Below are 15,528 nucleotides of genomic sequence, written 5' to 3' on the forward strand. Positions count from 1 at the left end.
CGCCCGCGTGGCAGGCGAGCATTCTACCACTGAACCACCGATGCGATATATCGTTCACAGAACATAATTCTTTCCTTTGCCATTTTGTCATTAATGCTTTGAATGTCATTCCAACAAATCGAATCGAAATTACACTCTCATTATTTACTTATTTTAGATGTGTTCTTCATTAATGAGTTTGACAAAATTTCATTGCATCGACCGGGAATCGAACCCGGGCCGCCAGCGTGGCAGGTGAGCATTCTACCATGAACCACCGATGCGATACATAGTTCGCAGAACATAATTCTTTCCTTTGCCATTTTGTCATTAATGCTTTGAATGTCATTCCAACAAAAGGAATCGAAATTACACTCTCATTATTTACTTATTTTTGATGTATTGTTCATTAAAGAGTTTGACAAAATTTCATTGCATCGACCGGGAATCGACCTCGGGCCGCCAGCGTCGTCGGCGAGCATTCTACCACTGAACCACCGATGCGATATATCGTTCACAGAACATAATTCTTTCCTTTCCCATTTTGTCATTAATGCGTTGAATGTCATTCCAACAAAAGGAATCGAAATTACACTCTCATTATTTACTTTATTTTTATGTATTCTTCATTAATGAGTTTGACAAAATTTCATTGCATCGACCGGGAATCGAACCCGAGCCGTCTGCGTGGCAGGCGAGCATTCTACCACTGAACCACCGATGCGATATATCGTTCACAGAACATAATTCTTTCCTTTGCCATTTTGTCATTAATGCTTTGAATGTCATTCCAACAAAAGGAATCGAAATTACACTCTCATTATTTACTTTATTTTTATGTAATCTTCATTAATGAGTTTGACAAAATTTCATTGCATCGACCGGGAAACGCACCGTGGCCGCCAGCGTGGGAGGCGAGCATTCTACCACTGAACCACCGATGCGATATATCGTTGACAGAACATAATTCTTTCCTTTCCCATTTTGTCATTAATTCTTTGAATGTCATTCCAACAAAAGGAATCGAAATTACACTCTCATTATTTACTTAATTTTTATGTATTCTTCATTAATGAGTTTGACAAAATTTCATTGCATCGACCGGGAATCGAACCAAGGCTGCCACAGTGGCAGGCGAGCATTCTACCACTGAACCACCGATGCGATATATCGTTCACAGAACATATTTCTTTCCTTTGCCATTTTGTCATTAATGCTTTGAATGTCATTCCAACAAAAGGAATCGATATTACACTCGCATTATTTACTTATTTTAGATGTGTTCTTCATTGATGAGTTTGACAAAATTTCATTGCATCGACCGGGAATCGAACCCGGGCCGCCAACGTTGGAGGCGAGCATTCTACCACTGAACCACCGATGCGATATATCGTTCACAGAACATAATTCTTTCCTTTGCCATTTTGTCATTAATGCTTTGAATGTCATTCCAACAAAAGGAATCGAAATTACACTCTCATTATTTACTTATTTTTGATGCATTGTTCATTAAAGAGTTTGACAAAATTTCATTGCATCGACCGGGAATCGAACTCGAGCTGCCCGCGTGGTCGACGAGCATTCTACCACTGAACAACCGATGCGATATATCGTTCACAGAACATAATTCTTTCCTTTGCCATTTTGTCATTAATGCTTTGAATGTCATTCCAACAAAAGGAATCGAAATTACACTCTCATTATTTACTTCGTTTTTTATGTATTCTTCATTAATGAGTTTCTCAAAATTTCATTGCATCGACCGGGAATCGAACCCGGGCCGCACGCGTTGAAGGCGAGCATTCTACCACTGAACCACCGATGCGATATATCGTTCACAGAACATAATTCTTTCCTTTGCCATTTTGTCATTAATGCTTTGAATGTCATTCCAACAAAAGGAATCGAAATTACACTCTCATTATTTACTTAATTTTTATCTATTCTTCATGAATGAGTTTGACAAAATTTCATTGCATCGACCGGGAATCAAACCCGGGCCGCCAGCGTGGCAAGCGAGCATTCTACCACTGAACCACCGATGCGATATATCGTTCACAGAACATAATTCTTTCCTTTGCCATTTTGTCATTAATGCTTTGAATGTCATTCCAACAAAAGGAATCGAAATTACACTCTCATTATTTACTTAATTTTTTGTATTCTTCATTAATGAGTTTGACAAAATTTCATTGTATCGAACGGGAATCGAACCCGGGCCGCCCGCGTGGCAGGCGAGCATTCTACCACTGAACCACCGATGCAATATATCGTTCACAGAACATAATTCTTTCCTTTGCCATTTTGTCATTAATGCTTTGAATGTCATTCCAACAAAGGAATCGAAATTACACTCTCATTATTTACTTATGTTTGATGTATTCTCCATTAATGAGTTTGACAAAATTTCATTGCATCGACCGGGAATCGCACCCGGGCCGCCCGCGTGGCAGGCGAGCATTCTACCACTGAACCACCGATGCGATATATCGTTCACAGAACATAATTCTTTCCTTTGCCATTTTGTCATTAATGCTTTGAATGTCATTCCAACAAAAGGAATCGAAATTACACTCTCATTATTTACTTCGTTTTTTATGTATTCTTCATTAATGAGTTTGACAAAATTTCATTGCATCGATCGGGAATCGAACCGGGGCCGCCCGCGTGGCAGGCGAGCATTCTATTACTGAACCACCGACGCGATATATCGTTCACAGAACATAATTCTTTCCTTTGCCATTTTGTCATTAATGCTTTGAATGTCATTCCAACAAAAGGAATCGAAATTACACTCGCATTATTTTCTTCGTTTTTGATGTATTCTTCATTAATGAGTTTGACAAAATTTCATTGCATCGACCGGGAATCGCACCCGGCCCGCCCGCGTGGGAGGCGAGCATTCTACCACTGAACCACCGATGCGATATATCGTTCACACAACATAATTCTTTCCTTTCCCATTTTGTCATTAATTCTTTGAATGTCATTCCAACAAAAGGAATCGAAATTACACTCTCATTATTTACTTAATTTTTATGTATTCTTCATTAATGAGTTTGACAAAATTTCATTGCATCGACCGGGAATCGAACCCGGGCCGCCCGCGTCGCAGGCGAGCATTCTACCACTGAACCACCGATGCGATATATCGTTCACAGAACATAATAATGCTTTCCTTTGCCATTTTGTCATTAATGCTTTGAATGTCATTCCAACAAAAGGAATCGAAATTACACTCTCATTATTTACTTATTTTTGATGTATTGTTCATTAAAGAGTTTGAAAAACTTTCATTGCATCGACCGGGAATCGAACCCGGGCGGCCACAGTGGCAGGGGAGCATTCTACCACTGAACCACCGATGCGATATATCGTTCACAGAACATAATTCTTTCCTTTGCCATTTTGTCATTAATGCTTTGAATGTCATTCCAACAAAAGGAATCGAAATTACACTCTCATTATTTACTTCGTTTTTTATGTATTCTTCATTAATGAGTTTGTCAAAATTTCATTGCATCGACCGGGAATCGAACCCGGGCCGCACGCGTTGCAGGCGAGCATTCTACCACTGAACCACCGATGCGATATATCGTTCACAGAACATAATTCTTTCCTTTGCCATTTTGTCATTAATGCTTTGAATGTCATTCCAACAAAAGGAATCGAAATTACACTCTCATTATTTACTTCGTTTTTTATGTATTCTTCATTAATGAGTTTGTCAAAATTTCATTGCATCGACCGGGAATCGAACCCGTGCCGCACGCGTTGCAGGCGAGCATTCTACCACTGAACCACCGATGCGATATATCGTTCACAGAACATAATTCTTTCCTTTGCCATTTTGTCATTAATGCTTTGAATGTCATTCCAACAAAAGGAATCGAAATTACACTCTCATTATTTACTTAATTTTTATCTATTCTTCATTAATGAGTTTAACAAAATTTCATTGCATCGACCGGGAATCAAACCCGGGCCGCCAGCGTGGCAAGCGAGCATTCTACCACTGAACCACCGATGCGATATATCGTTCACAGAACATAATTCTTTCCTTTGCCATTTTGTCATTTATGCTTTGAATGTCATTCCAACAAAAGAAATCCAAATTACACTCTCATTATTTACTTAATTTTTTGTATTCTTCATTAATGAGTTTGACAAAATTTCATTGTATCGAACGGGAATCGAACCCGGGCCGCCCGCGTGGCAGGCGAGCATTCTACCACTGAACCACCGATGCGATATATCGTTCACAGAACATAATTCTTTCCTTTGCCATTTTGTCATTAATGCTTTGAATGTCATTCCAACAAAAGGAATCGAAATTACACTCTCATTATTTACTTATTTTTGATGTATTCTTAATTTATGAGTTAGACAAAATTTCATTGCATCGACCGGGAATCGAACCCGGGCCGCCCGCGTGGCAGGCGAGCATTCTACCACTGAACCACCGATGCGATATATCGTTCACAGAACATAATTTTTTCCTTTGCCATTTTGTCATTAATGCTTTGAATGTCATTCCAACAAAAGGAATCGAAATTACACTCTCATTATTTACTTATTTTTGATGTATTCTTCATTAATGAGTTTGACAAAATTTCATTGCATCGACCGGGAATCGAACCCGGGCCGCCCGCGTGGAAGGCGAGCATTCTACCACTGAACCACCGATGCGATATATCGTTCACAGAACATAATTCTTTCCTTTGCCATTGTGTCATTAATGCTTTGAATGTCATTCCAACAAAAGGAATCGAAATTACACTCTCATTATTTACTTATTTTTGATGTATTCTTCATTAATGAGTTTGACAAAATTTCATTGCATCGACCGGGAATCGAACCCGGGCTGCCCGAGTGGCAGGCGAGCATTCTACCACTGAACCACCGATGCGATATATCGTTCACAGAACATAATTATTTCCTTTGCCATTTTGTCATTAATGCTTTGAATGTCATTCCAACAAAAGGAATCGAAATTACACTCTCATTATTTACTTAATTTTTATGTATTCTTCATTAATGAGTTTGACAAAATTTCATTGTATCGACCTGAAATCGAACCCGGGCCGCCCGCGTGGCAGGCGAGCATTCTACCACTGAACCACCGATGCGATATATCGTTCACAGAACATAATTCTTTCCTTTGCCATTTTGTCATTAATGCTTTGAATGTCATTCCAACAAAAGGAATCGAAATTACACTCTGATTATTTACTTATTTTAGATGTGTTCTTCATTAATGAGTTTGACAAAATTTCATTGCATCGACCGGGAATCGAACCCGGGCCGCCCGCGTGGCAGGCGAGCATTCTACCACTGAACCACCGATGCGATATATCGTTCACAGAACATAATTCTTTCCTTTTCCATTTTGTCATTAATGCTTTGAATGTCATTCCAACAAAAGGAATCGAAATTACACTCTCATTATTTACTTAATTTTTATGTATTCTTCATTAATGAGTTTGACATAATTTCATTGTATTGACCTGAAATCGAACCCGGGCCGCCCGCGTGGCAGGCGAGCATTCTACCACTGAACCACCGATGCGATATATCGTTCACAGAACATAATTCTTTCCTTTGCCATTTTGTCATTAATGCTTTGAATGTCATTCCAACAAAAGGAATCGAAATTACACTCTCATTATTTACTTATTTTAGATGTGTTCTCCATTAATGAGTTTGACAAAATTTCATTGCATCGACCGGGATTCGAACCCGGTCCGCCCGCGTGGCAGGCGAGCATTCTACCACTGAACCACCGATGCGATATATCGTTCACAGAACATAATTCTTTCCTTTGCCATTTTGTCATTAATGCTTTGAATGTCATTCCAACAAAAGGAATCGAAATTACACTCTCATTATTTACTTATTTTTGATGTATTGTCCAGTAATGAGTTTGACAAAGTTTCATTGCATCGACCGGGAATCGAACCCGGGCCGCCCGCGTGGGAGGCGAGCATTCTACCACTGAACCACCGATGCGATATATCGTTCACAGAACATAATTCTTTCCTTTGCCATTTTGTCATTAATGCTTTGAATGTCATTCCAACAAAACGAATCGAAATTACACTCTCATTATTTACTTCTTTTTGATGTATTCTTCATTAATGAGTTTGAAAAAATTTCATTGCATCGACCGGGAATCGAACCCGGGCTGCCACAGTGGAAGGCGAGCATTCTACCACTGAACCACCGATGCGATATATCGTTCACAGAACATAATTGTTTCCTTTGCCATTTTGTAATTAATGCTTTGAATGTCATTCCAACAAAAGGAATCGAAATTACACTCTCATTATTTACTTATTTTTTATGTATTCTTCATTAATGAGTTTGACATAATTTCATTGCATCGACCGGGAATCGAACCCGGGCCGTTTGCGTGGCAGGCGAGCATTCTACCACTGAACCACCGATGCGATATATCGTTCACAGAACATAATTCTTACCTTTGCCATTTTGTCATTAATGCTTTGAATGTCATTCCAGCAAAAGGAATCGAAATTACACTCTCATTATTTACTTAATTTTTATGTATTCTTCATTAATGAGTTTGACATAATTTCATTGTATCGACCGGAAATCGCACCCGGGCCGCCCGCGTGGCAGGCGAGCATTCTACCACTGAACCACCGATGCGATATATCGTTCACAGAACATAATTCTTTCCTTTGCCATTTTGTCATTAATGCTTTGAATGTCATTCCAACAAAAGGAATCGAAATTACACTCTCATTATTTACTTATTTTTTATGTATTCTTCATCAATGAGTTTGACATAATCTCATTGCATCGACCGGGAATCGAACCCGGGCCGCCCGCGTGGCAGGCGAGCATTCTACCACTGAACCACCGATGCGATATATCGTTCACAGAACATAATTCTTTCCTTTGCCATTTTGTCATTAATGCTTTGAATGTCATTCCAACAAAAGGAATCGAAATTACACTCTCATTATTTACTTATTTTAGATGTGTTCTCCATTAATGAGTTTGACAAAATTTCATTGCATCGACCGGGATTCGAACCCGGTCCGCCCGCGTGGCAGGCGAGCATTCTACCACTGAACCACCGATGCGATATATCGTTCACAGAACATAATTCTTTCCTTTGCCATTTTGTCATTAATGCTTTGAATGTCATTCCAACAAAAGGAATCGAAATTACACTCTCATTATTTACTTATTTTTGATGTATTGTCCAGTAATGAGTTTGACAAAGTTTCATTGCATCGACCGGGAATCGAACCCGGGCCGCCCGCGTGGGAGGCGAGCATTCTACCACTGAACCACCGATGCGATATATCGTTCACAGAACATAATTCTTTCCTTTGCCATTTTGTCATTAATGCTTTGAATGTCATTCCAACAAAAGGAATCGAAATTACACTCTCATTATTTACTTCTTTTTGATGTATTCTTCATTAATGAGTTTGACAAAATTTCATTGCATCGACCGGGAATCGAACCCGGGCTGCCACAGTGGAAGGCGAGCATTCTACCACTGAACCACCGATGCGATATATCGTTCACAGAACATAATTCTTTCCTTTGCCATTTTGTAATTAATGCTTTGAATGTCATTCCAACAAAAGGAATCGAAATTACACTCTCATTATTTACTTATTTTTTATGTATTCTTCATTAATGAGTTTGACATAATTTCATTGCATCGACCGGGAATCGAACCCGGGCCGTTTGCGTGGCAGGCGAGCATTCTACCACTGAACCACCGATGCGATATATCGTTCACAGAACATAATTCTTACCTTTGCCATTTTGTCATTAATGCTTTGAATGTCATTCCAGCAAAAGGAATCGAAATTACACTCTCATTATTTACTTAATTTTTATGTATTCTTCATTAATGAGTTTGACATAATTTCATTGTACGACCGGAAATCGCACCCGGGCCGCCCGCGTGGCAGGCGAGCATTCTACCACTGAACCACCGATGCGATATATCGTTCACAGAACATAATTCTTTCCTTTGCCATTTTGTCATTAATGCTTTGAATGTCATTCCAACAAAAGGAATCGAAATTACACTCTCATTATTTACTTATTTTTTATGTATTCTCCATCAATGAGTTTGACATAATTTCATTGCATCGACCGGGAATCGAACCCGGGCCGCCCGCGTGGCAGGCGAGCATTCTACCACTGAACCACCGATGCGATATATCGTTCACAGAACATAATTCTTTCCTTTGCCATTTTGTCATTAATGCTTTGAATGTCATTCCAACAAAAGGAATCGAAATTACACTCTCATTATTTACTTAATTTTTATGTATTCTTCATTAATGAGTTTGACATAATTTCATTGCATCGACCGGGAATCGAACCCGGGCCGCCCGCGTGGCAGGCGAGCATTCTACCACTGAACCACCGATGCGATATATCGTTCACAGAACATAATTCTTTCCTTTGCCATTTTGTCATTAATGCTTTGGATGTCATTCCAACAAAAGGAATCGAAATTACACTCTCATTATTTACTTAATTTTTATGTTTTCTTCATTAATGAGTTTGACATAATTTCATTGTATCGACCGGAAATCGAACCCGGGCCGCCCGCGTGGCAGGCGAGCATTCTACCACTGAACCACCGATGCGATATATCGTTCACAGAACATAATTCTTTCCTTTGCCATTTTGTCATTAATGCTTTGAATGTCATTCCAACAAAAGGAATCGAAATTACACTCTCATTATTTACTTAATTTTTAGGTATTCTTCATTAATGAGTTTGACATAATTTCATTGCATCGACCGGGTTTCGAACCCGGGCCGCCCGCGTGGCAGGCGAGCATTCTACCACTGAACCACCGATGCGATATATCGTTCACAGAACATAATTCTTTCCTTTGCCATTGTGTCATTAATGCTTTGAATGTCATTCCAACAAAAGGAATCGAAATTACACTCTCATTATTTAATTATTTTAGATGTGTTCTTCATTAATGAGTTTGACAAAATTTCATTGCATCGACCGGGAATCGAACCCGGGTCGCCCGCGTGGCAGGCGAGCATTCTACCACTGAACCACCGATGCGATATATCGTTCACGGAACATAATTCTTTCCTTTGCCATTTTGTCATTAATGCTTTGAATGTCATTCCAACAAAAGGAATCGGAATTACACTCTCATTATTTACTTATTTTTGATGTATTCTGCATTAATGAGTTTGACACAAGTCCATTTCGTCAACCGGGAATCGAACCCGGGCCGCCCGCGTGGCTGGCGAGCATTCTACCACTGAACCACCGATGCGATATATCGTTCACAGAACATAATTCTTTCCTTTGCTATTTTGTGATTAAGGCTTTGAATGTCATTCCAACAAAACGAATCGAAATTACACTCTCATTATTTACTTATTTTTGATGTATTCTTCATTAATGAGTTTGAAAAAATTTCATTGCATCGACCGGGAATCGAACCCGGGCTGCCACAGTGGCAGGCGAGCATTCTACCACTGAACCACCGATGCGATATATCGTTCACAGAACATAATTCTTTCCTTTGCCATTTTGTCATTAATGCTTTGAATGTCATTCCAACAAAAGGAAATGTAAATTACACTCTCATTATTTACTTAATTTTTGTGTATTCTTCATTAATGAGTTTGACATAATTTCATTGTATCGACCGGAAATCGAACCCGGGCCGCCCGCGTGGAAGGCGAGCATTCTACCACTGAACCACCGATGCGATATATCGTTCGCAGAACATAATTCTTTCCTTTGCCATTTTGTCATTAATGCTTTGAATGTCATTCCAACAAAAGGAATCGAAATTACACTCTCATTATTTACTTATTTTTTATGTATTCTTCATTAATGAGTTTGACATAATTTCATTGCATCGACCGGGAATCGAACCCGGGCCGTTTGCGTGGCAGGCGAGCATTCTACCACTGAACCACCGATGCGATATATCGTTCACAGAACATAATTCTTTCCTTTGCCATTTTGTCATTAATGCTTTGAATGCCATTCCAACAGAAGGAATCGAAACTACACTCTCATTATTTACTTATTTTTTATGTATTCTTCATCAATGAGTTTGACATAATTTCATTGCATCGACCGGGAATCGAACCCGGGCCGCCCGCGTGGCAGGCGAGCATTCTACCACTGAACCACCGATGCGATATATCGTTCACAGAACATAATTCTTTCCTTTGCCATTTTGTCATTAATGCTTTGAATGTCATTCCAACAAAATGAATCGAAATTACACTCTCATTATTTACTTAATTTTTATCTATTCTTCATTAATGAGTTTAACAAAATTTCATTGCATCGACCGGGAATCGAACCCGGGCCGCCCGCGTGGCAGGCGAGCATTCTACCACTGAACCACCGATGCGATATATCGTTCACAGAACATAATTCTTTCCTTTGGCATTTTGTCATTAATGCTTTGAATGTCATTCCAACAAAAGGAATCGAAATTACACTCTCATTATTTACTTAATTTTTATCTATTCTTCATTAATGAGTTTGACAAAATTTCATTGTATCGAACGGGAATCGAACCCGGGCCGCCCGCGTGGCAGGCGAGCATTCTACCACTGAACCACCGATGCGATATATCGTTCACAGAACATAATTCTTTCCTTTGCCATTTTGTCATTAATGCTTTGAATGTCATTCCAACAAAAGGAATCGAAATTACACTCTCATTATTTACTTAATTTTTATGTTGTCTTCATTAATGAGTTTGACATAATTTCATTGTATCGACCGGAAATCGCACCCGGGCCGCCAGCGTGGCAGGCGAGCATTCTACCACTGAACCACCGATGCGATATATCGTTCACAGAACATAATTCTTTCCTTTGCCATTTTGTCATTAATGCTTTGAATGTCATTCCAACAGAAGGAATCGAAATTACACTCTCATTATTTACTTATTTTTTATGTATTCTTCATCAATGATTTTGACATAATTTCATTGCATCGACCGGGAATCGAACCCGGGCCGCCCGCGTGGCAGGCGAGCATTCTACCACTGAACCACCGATGCGATATATCGTTCACAGAACATAATTCTTTCCTTTGCCATTTTGTCATTAATGCTTTGAATGTCATTCCAACAAAAGGAATCGAAATTACACTCTCATTATTTACTTCGTTTTTTATGTATTCTTCATTAATGAGTTTGTCAAAATTTCATTGCATCGACCGGGAATCGACCCCGGGCCGCCCGCGTGGCAGGCGAGCATTCTACCACTGAACCACCGATGCGATATATCGTTCACAGAACATAATTCTTTCCTTGGCCATTTTGTCATAAATGCTTTGAATGCTCTCATTATTTACTTATTTTTGATGTATTCTTCATTAATGAGTTTGACAAAATTTCATTGCATCGACCGGGAATCGAACCCGGGCCGCCCGCGTGGAAGGCGAGCATTTTACCACTGAACCACCGATGCGATATATCGTTCACAGAACATAATTCTTTCCTTTTCCATTTTGTCATTAATGCTTTGAATGTCATTCCAACAAAAGGAATCGAAATTACACTCTCATTATTTACTTATTTTTGATGTATTCTTCATTAATTGGTTTGACAAAATTTAATTGCATCGACCTGGAATCGAACCCGGGCCGCCCGCGTGGCAGGCGAGCATTCTACCACTGAACCACCGATGCGATAAATCGTTCAGAAAACATAATTCATTCCTTTGCCATTTTGTCATTAATGCTTTGAATGTCATTCCAACAAAAGGAATCGAAATTGCACTCTCATTATTTACTTCGTTTTTTATGTATTCTCCATTAATGAGTTTGACAAAATTTCATTTCATCGACCGGGAATCGAACCTGGGCTACCCGCGTGGCAGACGAGCATTCTACCACTGAACCACCGATGCGATATATCGTTCACAGAACATAATTCTTTCCTTTGCCATTTTGTCATTAATGCTTTGAATGTCATTCTAACAAAAAGAATCAAAATTACACTCTCATTATTTACTTATTTTTGATGTATTCTTCATGAATGAGTTTGACAAAATTTCATTGCATCGACCGGGAATCGAACCCGGGCGTCCCGCGTGGCAGGCGAGCATTCTACCACTGAACCACCGATGCGATATATCGTTCACAGAACATAATTATTTCTTTTGCCATTTTGTCATTAATGCTTTGAATGTCATTCCAACAAAAGGAATCGAAATTACACTCTCATTATTTACTTATTTTTTATGTATTCTTCATTAATGAGTTTGACAAAATTTCATTGCATCGACCGGGAATCGAACCACTGCCGCCCGCGTGGGAGGCGAGCATTCTACCACTGAACCACCGATGCGATATATCGTTCACAGAACATAATTCTTTCCTTTGCCATTTTGTCATTAATGCTTTGAATGTCATTCCAACAAAAGGAATCGAAATTACACTCTCATTGTGTACTTCGTTTTTTTATGTATTCTTCATTAATGAGTTTGAAAAGATTTCATTGCATCGACCGGGAACCGAACCCGGGCCGCCCGCGTTGTAAGCGAGCCTTCTACCACTGAACCTCCGATGCGATATATCGTTAACAGAACATAATTCTTTACTTTGCCATTTTGTCATTAATGCTTTGAATGTCATTCCAACAAAATGAATACAAATTACACTCTCATTATTTACTTATTTTTGATGTATACTTCATTAATGAGTTTGACAAAATTTCATTGCATCGACCGGGAATCGAACCCGGGCCGCCCGCGTGGCAGGCGAGCATTCTACCACTGAACCACCGATGCGATATATCGTTCACAGAACATAATTTTTTACTTTGCCATTTTGTCATTAATGCTTTGAATGTCATTCCAACAAAAGGAATCGAAATTACACTCTCATTATTTACTTATTTTTGATGTATTCTTCATTAATGAGTTTGACAAAATTTCATTGCATCGACCGGGAATCGAACCCGGGCCGCCCGCGTGGCAGGCGAGCATTCTACCACTGAACAACCGATGCGATATATCGTTCACAGAACATAATTATTTCCTTTGCCATTTTGTCATTAATGCTTTGAATGTCATTCCAACAAAAGGAATCGAAATTACACTCTCATTATTTACTTCGTTTTTTATGTATTCTTCATTAATGAGTTTGACAAAATTACATTGCATCGACCGGGAATCGAACCCGGGCCGCCCGCGTGGCAGGCGAGCATTCTACCACTGAACCACCGATGCGATATATCGTTCACAGAACATAATTCTTTCCTTTGCCATTTTTCATTAATGCTTTGAATGTCATTCCAACAAAAGGAATCGAAATTACACTCTCATTATTTACTTATTTTTGATGTATTCTTCATTAATGAGTTTGACAACATTTCATTGCATCGACCGGGAATCGAACCCGGGCCGCCCGCGTGGAAGGCGAGCATTTTACCACTGAACAACCGATGCGATATATCGTTCACAGAACATAATTCTTTCCTTTGCCATTTTGTCATTAATGCTTTGAATGTCATTCCAACAAAAGGAATCGAAATTACACTCTCATTATATACTTATTTTTGATGTATTCTTCATTAATGAGTTTGACAAAATTTCATTGCATCGACCGGGAATCGAACCCGGGCCGCCCGCGTGGCAGGCGAGCATTCTACCACTGAACCACCGATGCGATATATCGTTCACAGAACATAATTCTTTCCTTTGCCATTTTGTCATTAATGCTTTGAATGCCATTCCAACGAAAGGAATCGAAATTACACTCTCATTATTTACTTTTTTTTGATGTATTCTTCATTAATGAGTTTGACAAAATTTAATGGCATCGACCGGGAATCGAAACCGGGCGTCCCGCGTGGAAGGCGAGCATTCTACCACTGAACCACCGATGCGATATATCGTTCACAGAACATAATTCTTTCCTTTGCCATTTTGTCATTAATGCTTTGAATGTCATTCCAACAAAAGGAATCGAAATTACACTCTCATTATTTACTTATTTTTTATGTATTCTTCATTAATGAGTTTGACAAAATTTCATTGCATCGACCGGGAATCGAACCCGGGCCGCCCGCGTGGCAGGCGAGCATTCTACCACTGAACCACCGATGCGATATATCGTTCACAGAACATAATTCTTTCCTTTGCCATTTTGTCATTAATGCTTTGAATGTCATTCCAACAAAAGGAATCGAAATTACACTCTCATTATTTACTTATTTTTGATGTATTCTTCATTAATGAGTTTGACAAAATTTCATTGCATCGACCGAGAATCGAACCCGGGCCGCCCGCGTTGAAGGCGAGCATTTTACCACTGAACAACCGATGCGATATATCGTTCACAGAACATAATTCTTTCCTTTGCCATTTTGTCATTAATGCTTTGAATGTGATTCCAACAAAAGGAATCGAAATTACACTCTCATTATTTACTTCGTTTTTTATGTATTCTTCATTAATGAGTTTGACAAAATTTCATTGCATGAGATCGGGCATTGAACCCGGGCCGCCCGTGTGGCAGGCGTGCATTCTACCACTGAACAACCGATGCGATATATCGTTCACAGAACATAATTCTTTCCTTTGCCATTTTGTCATTAATGCTTTGAATGTCATTCCAATAAAAGGAATCGAAATTACACTCTCATTATTTACTTATTTTTGATGTATTCTTCATTAATGAGTTTGACAAAATTTCATTGCATCGACCGGGAATCGAACACGGGCCGCCCGCGTGGCAGGCGAGCATTCTACCACTGAACCACCGATGCGATATATCGTTAACAGAACATAATTCTTTCCTTTGCCATTTTGTCATTAATGCTTTGAATGTCATTCCAACAAAAGGAATCGAAATTACACTCTCATTATTTACTTATTTTTGATGTATTCTTCATTAATGAGTTTGACAAAATTTCATTGCATCGACCGGGAATCGAACCCGGGCCGCCCGCGTGGCAGGCGAGCATTCTACCACTGAACCACCGATGCGATATATCGTTCACAGAACATAATTCTTTCCTTTGCCATTTTTCATTAATGCTTTGAATGTCATTCCAACAAAAGGAATCGAAATTACACTCTCATTATTTACTTATTTTTGATGTATTCTTCATTAATGAGTTTGACAACATTTCATTGCATCGACCGGGAATCGAACCCGGGCCGCCCGCGTGGAAGGCGAGCATTTTACCACTGAACAACCGATGCGATATATCGTTCACAGAACATAATTCTTTCCTTTGCCATTTTGTCATTAATGCTTTGAATGTCATTCCAACAAAAGGAATCGAAATTACACTCTCATTATTTACTTATTTTTTATGTATTCTTCATTAATGAGTTTGATAAAATTTCATTGCATCGACCCGGAATCGAACCCGGGCCCCCCGTGTTACAGCCGAGAATTCCACCACTGAACCACCGATGCGATATATCGTTCACAGAACATAATTCTTTCCTTTGCCATTTTGTCATTAATGCTTTGAATGTCATTCCAACAAAAGGAATCGAAATTACACTCTCATTATTTAC

The 15,528-nt window shown here is 39.3% G+C and overlaps 41 non-coding genes across 41 annotated transcripts; all 41 read right to left on the reverse strand.

The window, feature by feature from the left end:
• Positions 1-1,292: 1,292 nt before the first annotated feature.
• Trnaw-cca (transfer RNA tryptophan (anticodon CCA)) lies at positions 1,293-1,363 on the reverse strand. Its single transcript has one exon. It is a non-coding gene; the product is annotated as a tRNA-Trp (tRNA).
• A 1,028-nt stretch (positions 1,364-2,391) lies between these two features.
• Positions 2,392-2,462, reverse strand: Trnag-gcc (transfer RNA glycine (anticodon GCC)). Its single transcript has one exon. It is a non-coding gene; the product is annotated as a tRNA-Gly (tRNA).
• A 371-nt stretch (positions 2,463-2,833) lies between these two features.
• Positions 2,834-2,904, reverse strand: Trnag-ccc (transfer RNA glycine (anticodon CCC)). The gene has a single exon. It is a non-coding gene; the product is annotated as a tRNA-Gly (tRNA).
• A 149-nt stretch (positions 2,905-3,053) lies between these two features.
• Positions 3,054-3,124, reverse strand: Trnar-gcg (transfer RNA arginine (anticodon GCG)). The gene has a single exon. It is a non-coding gene; the product is annotated as a tRNA-Arg (tRNA).
• Positions 3,125-3,497: 373 nt separating this feature from the next.
• Trnac-gca (transfer RNA cysteine (anticodon GCA)) lies at positions 3,498-3,568 on the reverse strand. The gene has a single exon. It is a non-coding gene; the product is annotated as a tRNA-Cys (tRNA).
• Positions 3,569-3,718: 150 nt separating this feature from the next.
• Positions 3,719-3,789, reverse strand: Trnac-gca (transfer RNA cysteine (anticodon GCA)). The gene has a single exon. It is a non-coding gene; the product is annotated as a tRNA-Cys (tRNA).
• Positions 3,790-4,377: 588 nt separating this feature from the next.
• Trnag-gcc (transfer RNA glycine (anticodon GCC)) lies at positions 4,378-4,448 on the reverse strand. Its single transcript has one exon. It is a non-coding gene; the product is annotated as a tRNA-Gly (tRNA).
• A 149-nt stretch (positions 4,449-4,597) lies between these two features.
• Positions 4,598-4,668, reverse strand: Trnag-ucc (transfer RNA glycine (anticodon UCC)). Its single transcript has one exon. It is a non-coding gene; the product is annotated as a tRNA-Gly (tRNA).
• Positions 4,669-5,257: 589 nt separating this feature from the next.
• On the reverse strand, positions 5,258-5,328 carry Trnag-gcc (transfer RNA glycine (anticodon GCC)). The gene has a single exon. It is a non-coding gene; the product is annotated as a tRNA-Gly (tRNA).
• A 369-nt stretch (positions 5,329-5,697) lies between these two features.
• On the reverse strand, positions 5,698-5,768 carry Trnag-gcc (transfer RNA glycine (anticodon GCC)). Its single transcript has one exon. It is a non-coding gene; the product is annotated as a tRNA-Gly (tRNA).
• A 149-nt stretch (positions 5,769-5,917) lies between these two features.
• On the reverse strand, positions 5,918-5,988 carry Trnag-ccc (transfer RNA glycine (anticodon CCC)). The gene has a single exon. It is a non-coding gene; the product is annotated as a tRNA-Gly (tRNA).
• Positions 5,989-6,137: 149 nt separating this feature from the next.
• Positions 6,138-6,208, reverse strand: Trnag-ucc (transfer RNA glycine (anticodon UCC)). The gene has a single exon. It is a non-coding gene; the product is annotated as a tRNA-Gly (tRNA).
• Positions 6,209-6,357: 149 nt separating this feature from the next.
• On the reverse strand, positions 6,358-6,428 carry Trnag-gcc (transfer RNA glycine (anticodon GCC)). Its single transcript has one exon. It is a non-coding gene; the product is annotated as a tRNA-Gly (tRNA).
• Positions 6,429-6,797: 369 nt separating this feature from the next.
• Trnag-gcc (transfer RNA glycine (anticodon GCC)) lies at positions 6,798-6,868 on the reverse strand. Its single transcript has one exon. It is a non-coding gene; the product is annotated as a tRNA-Gly (tRNA).
• A 149-nt stretch (positions 6,869-7,017) lies between these two features.
• Trnag-gcc (transfer RNA glycine (anticodon GCC)) lies at positions 7,018-7,088 on the reverse strand. The gene has a single exon. It is a non-coding gene; the product is annotated as a tRNA-Gly (tRNA).
• Positions 7,089-7,237: 149 nt separating this feature from the next.
• Positions 7,238-7,308, reverse strand: Trnag-ccc (transfer RNA glycine (anticodon CCC)). The gene has a single exon. It is a non-coding gene; the product is annotated as a tRNA-Gly (tRNA).
• Positions 7,309-7,457: 149 nt separating this feature from the next.
• Trnag-ucc (transfer RNA glycine (anticodon UCC)) lies at positions 7,458-7,528 on the reverse strand. Its single transcript has one exon. It is a non-coding gene; the product is annotated as a tRNA-Gly (tRNA).
• Positions 7,529-7,677: 149 nt separating this feature from the next.
• Positions 7,678-7,748, reverse strand: Trnag-gcc (transfer RNA glycine (anticodon GCC)). Its single transcript has one exon. It is a non-coding gene; the product is annotated as a tRNA-Gly (tRNA).
• A 368-nt stretch (positions 7,749-8,116) lies between these two features.
• Positions 8,117-8,187, reverse strand: Trnag-gcc (transfer RNA glycine (anticodon GCC)). Its single transcript has one exon. It is a non-coding gene; the product is annotated as a tRNA-Gly (tRNA).
• A 149-nt stretch (positions 8,188-8,336) lies between these two features.
• On the reverse strand, positions 8,337-8,407 carry Trnag-gcc (transfer RNA glycine (anticodon GCC)). The gene has a single exon. It is a non-coding gene; the product is annotated as a tRNA-Gly (tRNA).
• Positions 8,408-8,776: 369 nt separating this feature from the next.
• Positions 8,777-8,847, reverse strand: Trnag-gcc (transfer RNA glycine (anticodon GCC)). Its single transcript has one exon. It is a non-coding gene; the product is annotated as a tRNA-Gly (tRNA).
• Positions 8,848-8,996: 149 nt separating this feature from the next.
• Trnag-gcc (transfer RNA glycine (anticodon GCC)) lies at positions 8,997-9,067 on the reverse strand. The gene has a single exon. It is a non-coding gene; the product is annotated as a tRNA-Gly (tRNA).
• A 590-nt stretch (positions 9,068-9,657) lies between these two features.
• On the reverse strand, positions 9,658-9,728 carry Trnag-ucc (transfer RNA glycine (anticodon UCC)). Its single transcript has one exon. It is a non-coding gene; the product is annotated as a tRNA-Gly (tRNA).
• Positions 9,729-9,877: 149 nt separating this feature from the next.
• On the reverse strand, positions 9,878-9,948 carry Trnag-gcc (transfer RNA glycine (anticodon GCC)). Its single transcript has one exon. It is a non-coding gene; the product is annotated as a tRNA-Gly (tRNA).
• A 149-nt stretch (positions 9,949-10,097) lies between these two features.
• Positions 10,098-10,168, reverse strand: Trnag-gcc (transfer RNA glycine (anticodon GCC)). Its single transcript has one exon. It is a non-coding gene; the product is annotated as a tRNA-Gly (tRNA).
• A 149-nt stretch (positions 10,169-10,317) lies between these two features.
• On the reverse strand, positions 10,318-10,388 carry Trnag-gcc (transfer RNA glycine (anticodon GCC)). Its single transcript has one exon. It is a non-coding gene; the product is annotated as a tRNA-Gly (tRNA).
• Positions 10,389-10,977: 589 nt separating this feature from the next.
• Trnag-gcc (transfer RNA glycine (anticodon GCC)) lies at positions 10,978-11,048 on the reverse strand. The gene has a single exon. It is a non-coding gene; the product is annotated as a tRNA-Gly (tRNA).
• Positions 11,049-11,198: 150 nt separating this feature from the next.
• Trnag-gcc (transfer RNA glycine (anticodon GCC)) lies at positions 11,199-11,269 on the reverse strand. Its single transcript has one exon. It is a non-coding gene; the product is annotated as a tRNA-Gly (tRNA).
• A 120-nt stretch (positions 11,270-11,389) lies between these two features.
• Trnag-ucc (transfer RNA glycine (anticodon UCC)) lies at positions 11,390-11,460 on the reverse strand. Its single transcript has one exon. It is a non-coding gene; the product is annotated as a tRNA-Gly (tRNA).
• Positions 11,461-11,609: 149 nt separating this feature from the next.
• Positions 11,610-11,680, reverse strand: Trnag-gcc (transfer RNA glycine (anticodon GCC)). Its single transcript has one exon. It is a non-coding gene; the product is annotated as a tRNA-Gly (tRNA).
• A 370-nt stretch (positions 11,681-12,050) lies between these two features.
• On the reverse strand, positions 12,051-12,121 carry Trnag-gcc (transfer RNA glycine (anticodon GCC)). Its single transcript has one exon. It is a non-coding gene; the product is annotated as a tRNA-Gly (tRNA).
• A 591-nt stretch (positions 12,122-12,712) lies between these two features.
• On the reverse strand, positions 12,713-12,783 carry Trnag-gcc (transfer RNA glycine (anticodon GCC)). The gene has a single exon. It is a non-coding gene; the product is annotated as a tRNA-Gly (tRNA).
• Positions 12,784-12,932: 149 nt separating this feature from the next.
• On the reverse strand, positions 12,933-13,003 carry Trnag-gcc (transfer RNA glycine (anticodon GCC)). The gene has a single exon. It is a non-coding gene; the product is annotated as a tRNA-Gly (tRNA).
• A 150-nt stretch (positions 13,004-13,153) lies between these two features.
• Trnag-gcc (transfer RNA glycine (anticodon GCC)) lies at positions 13,154-13,224 on the reverse strand. The gene has a single exon. It is a non-coding gene; the product is annotated as a tRNA-Gly (tRNA).
• Positions 13,225-13,372: 148 nt separating this feature from the next.
• Trnag-ucc (transfer RNA glycine (anticodon UCC)) lies at positions 13,373-13,443 on the reverse strand. The gene has a single exon. It is a non-coding gene; the product is annotated as a tRNA-Gly (tRNA).
• Positions 13,444-13,592: 149 nt separating this feature from the next.
• Positions 13,593-13,663, reverse strand: Trnag-gcc (transfer RNA glycine (anticodon GCC)). Its single transcript has one exon. It is a non-coding gene; the product is annotated as a tRNA-Gly (tRNA).
• Positions 13,664-13,812: 149 nt separating this feature from the next.
• Trnag-ucc (transfer RNA glycine (anticodon UCC)) lies at positions 13,813-13,883 on the reverse strand. Its single transcript has one exon. It is a non-coding gene; the product is annotated as a tRNA-Gly (tRNA).
• A 149-nt stretch (positions 13,884-14,032) lies between these two features.
• Positions 14,033-14,103, reverse strand: Trnag-gcc (transfer RNA glycine (anticodon GCC)). Its single transcript has one exon. It is a non-coding gene; the product is annotated as a tRNA-Gly (tRNA).
• Positions 14,104-14,694: 591 nt separating this feature from the next.
• Positions 14,695-14,765, reverse strand: Trnag-gcc (transfer RNA glycine (anticodon GCC)). Its single transcript has one exon. It is a non-coding gene; the product is annotated as a tRNA-Gly (tRNA).
• Positions 14,766-14,914: 149 nt separating this feature from the next.
• Positions 14,915-14,985, reverse strand: Trnag-gcc (transfer RNA glycine (anticodon GCC)). The gene has a single exon. It is a non-coding gene; the product is annotated as a tRNA-Gly (tRNA).
• A 148-nt stretch (positions 14,986-15,133) lies between these two features.
• Trnag-ucc (transfer RNA glycine (anticodon UCC)) lies at positions 15,134-15,204 on the reverse strand. The gene has a single exon. It is a non-coding gene; the product is annotated as a tRNA-Gly (tRNA).
• Positions 15,205-15,528: the final 324 nt, after the last annotated feature.

The sequence above is a fragment of the Euprymna scolopes genome, chromosome 7 (genome assembly GCF_053919585.1).
Source record: "Euprymna scolopes isolate OS-2025 chromosome 7, ASM5391958v1, whole genome shotgun sequence".
NCBI lineage: Eukaryota > Metazoa > Mollusca > Cephalopoda > Sepiida > Sepiolidae > Euprymna > Euprymna scolopes.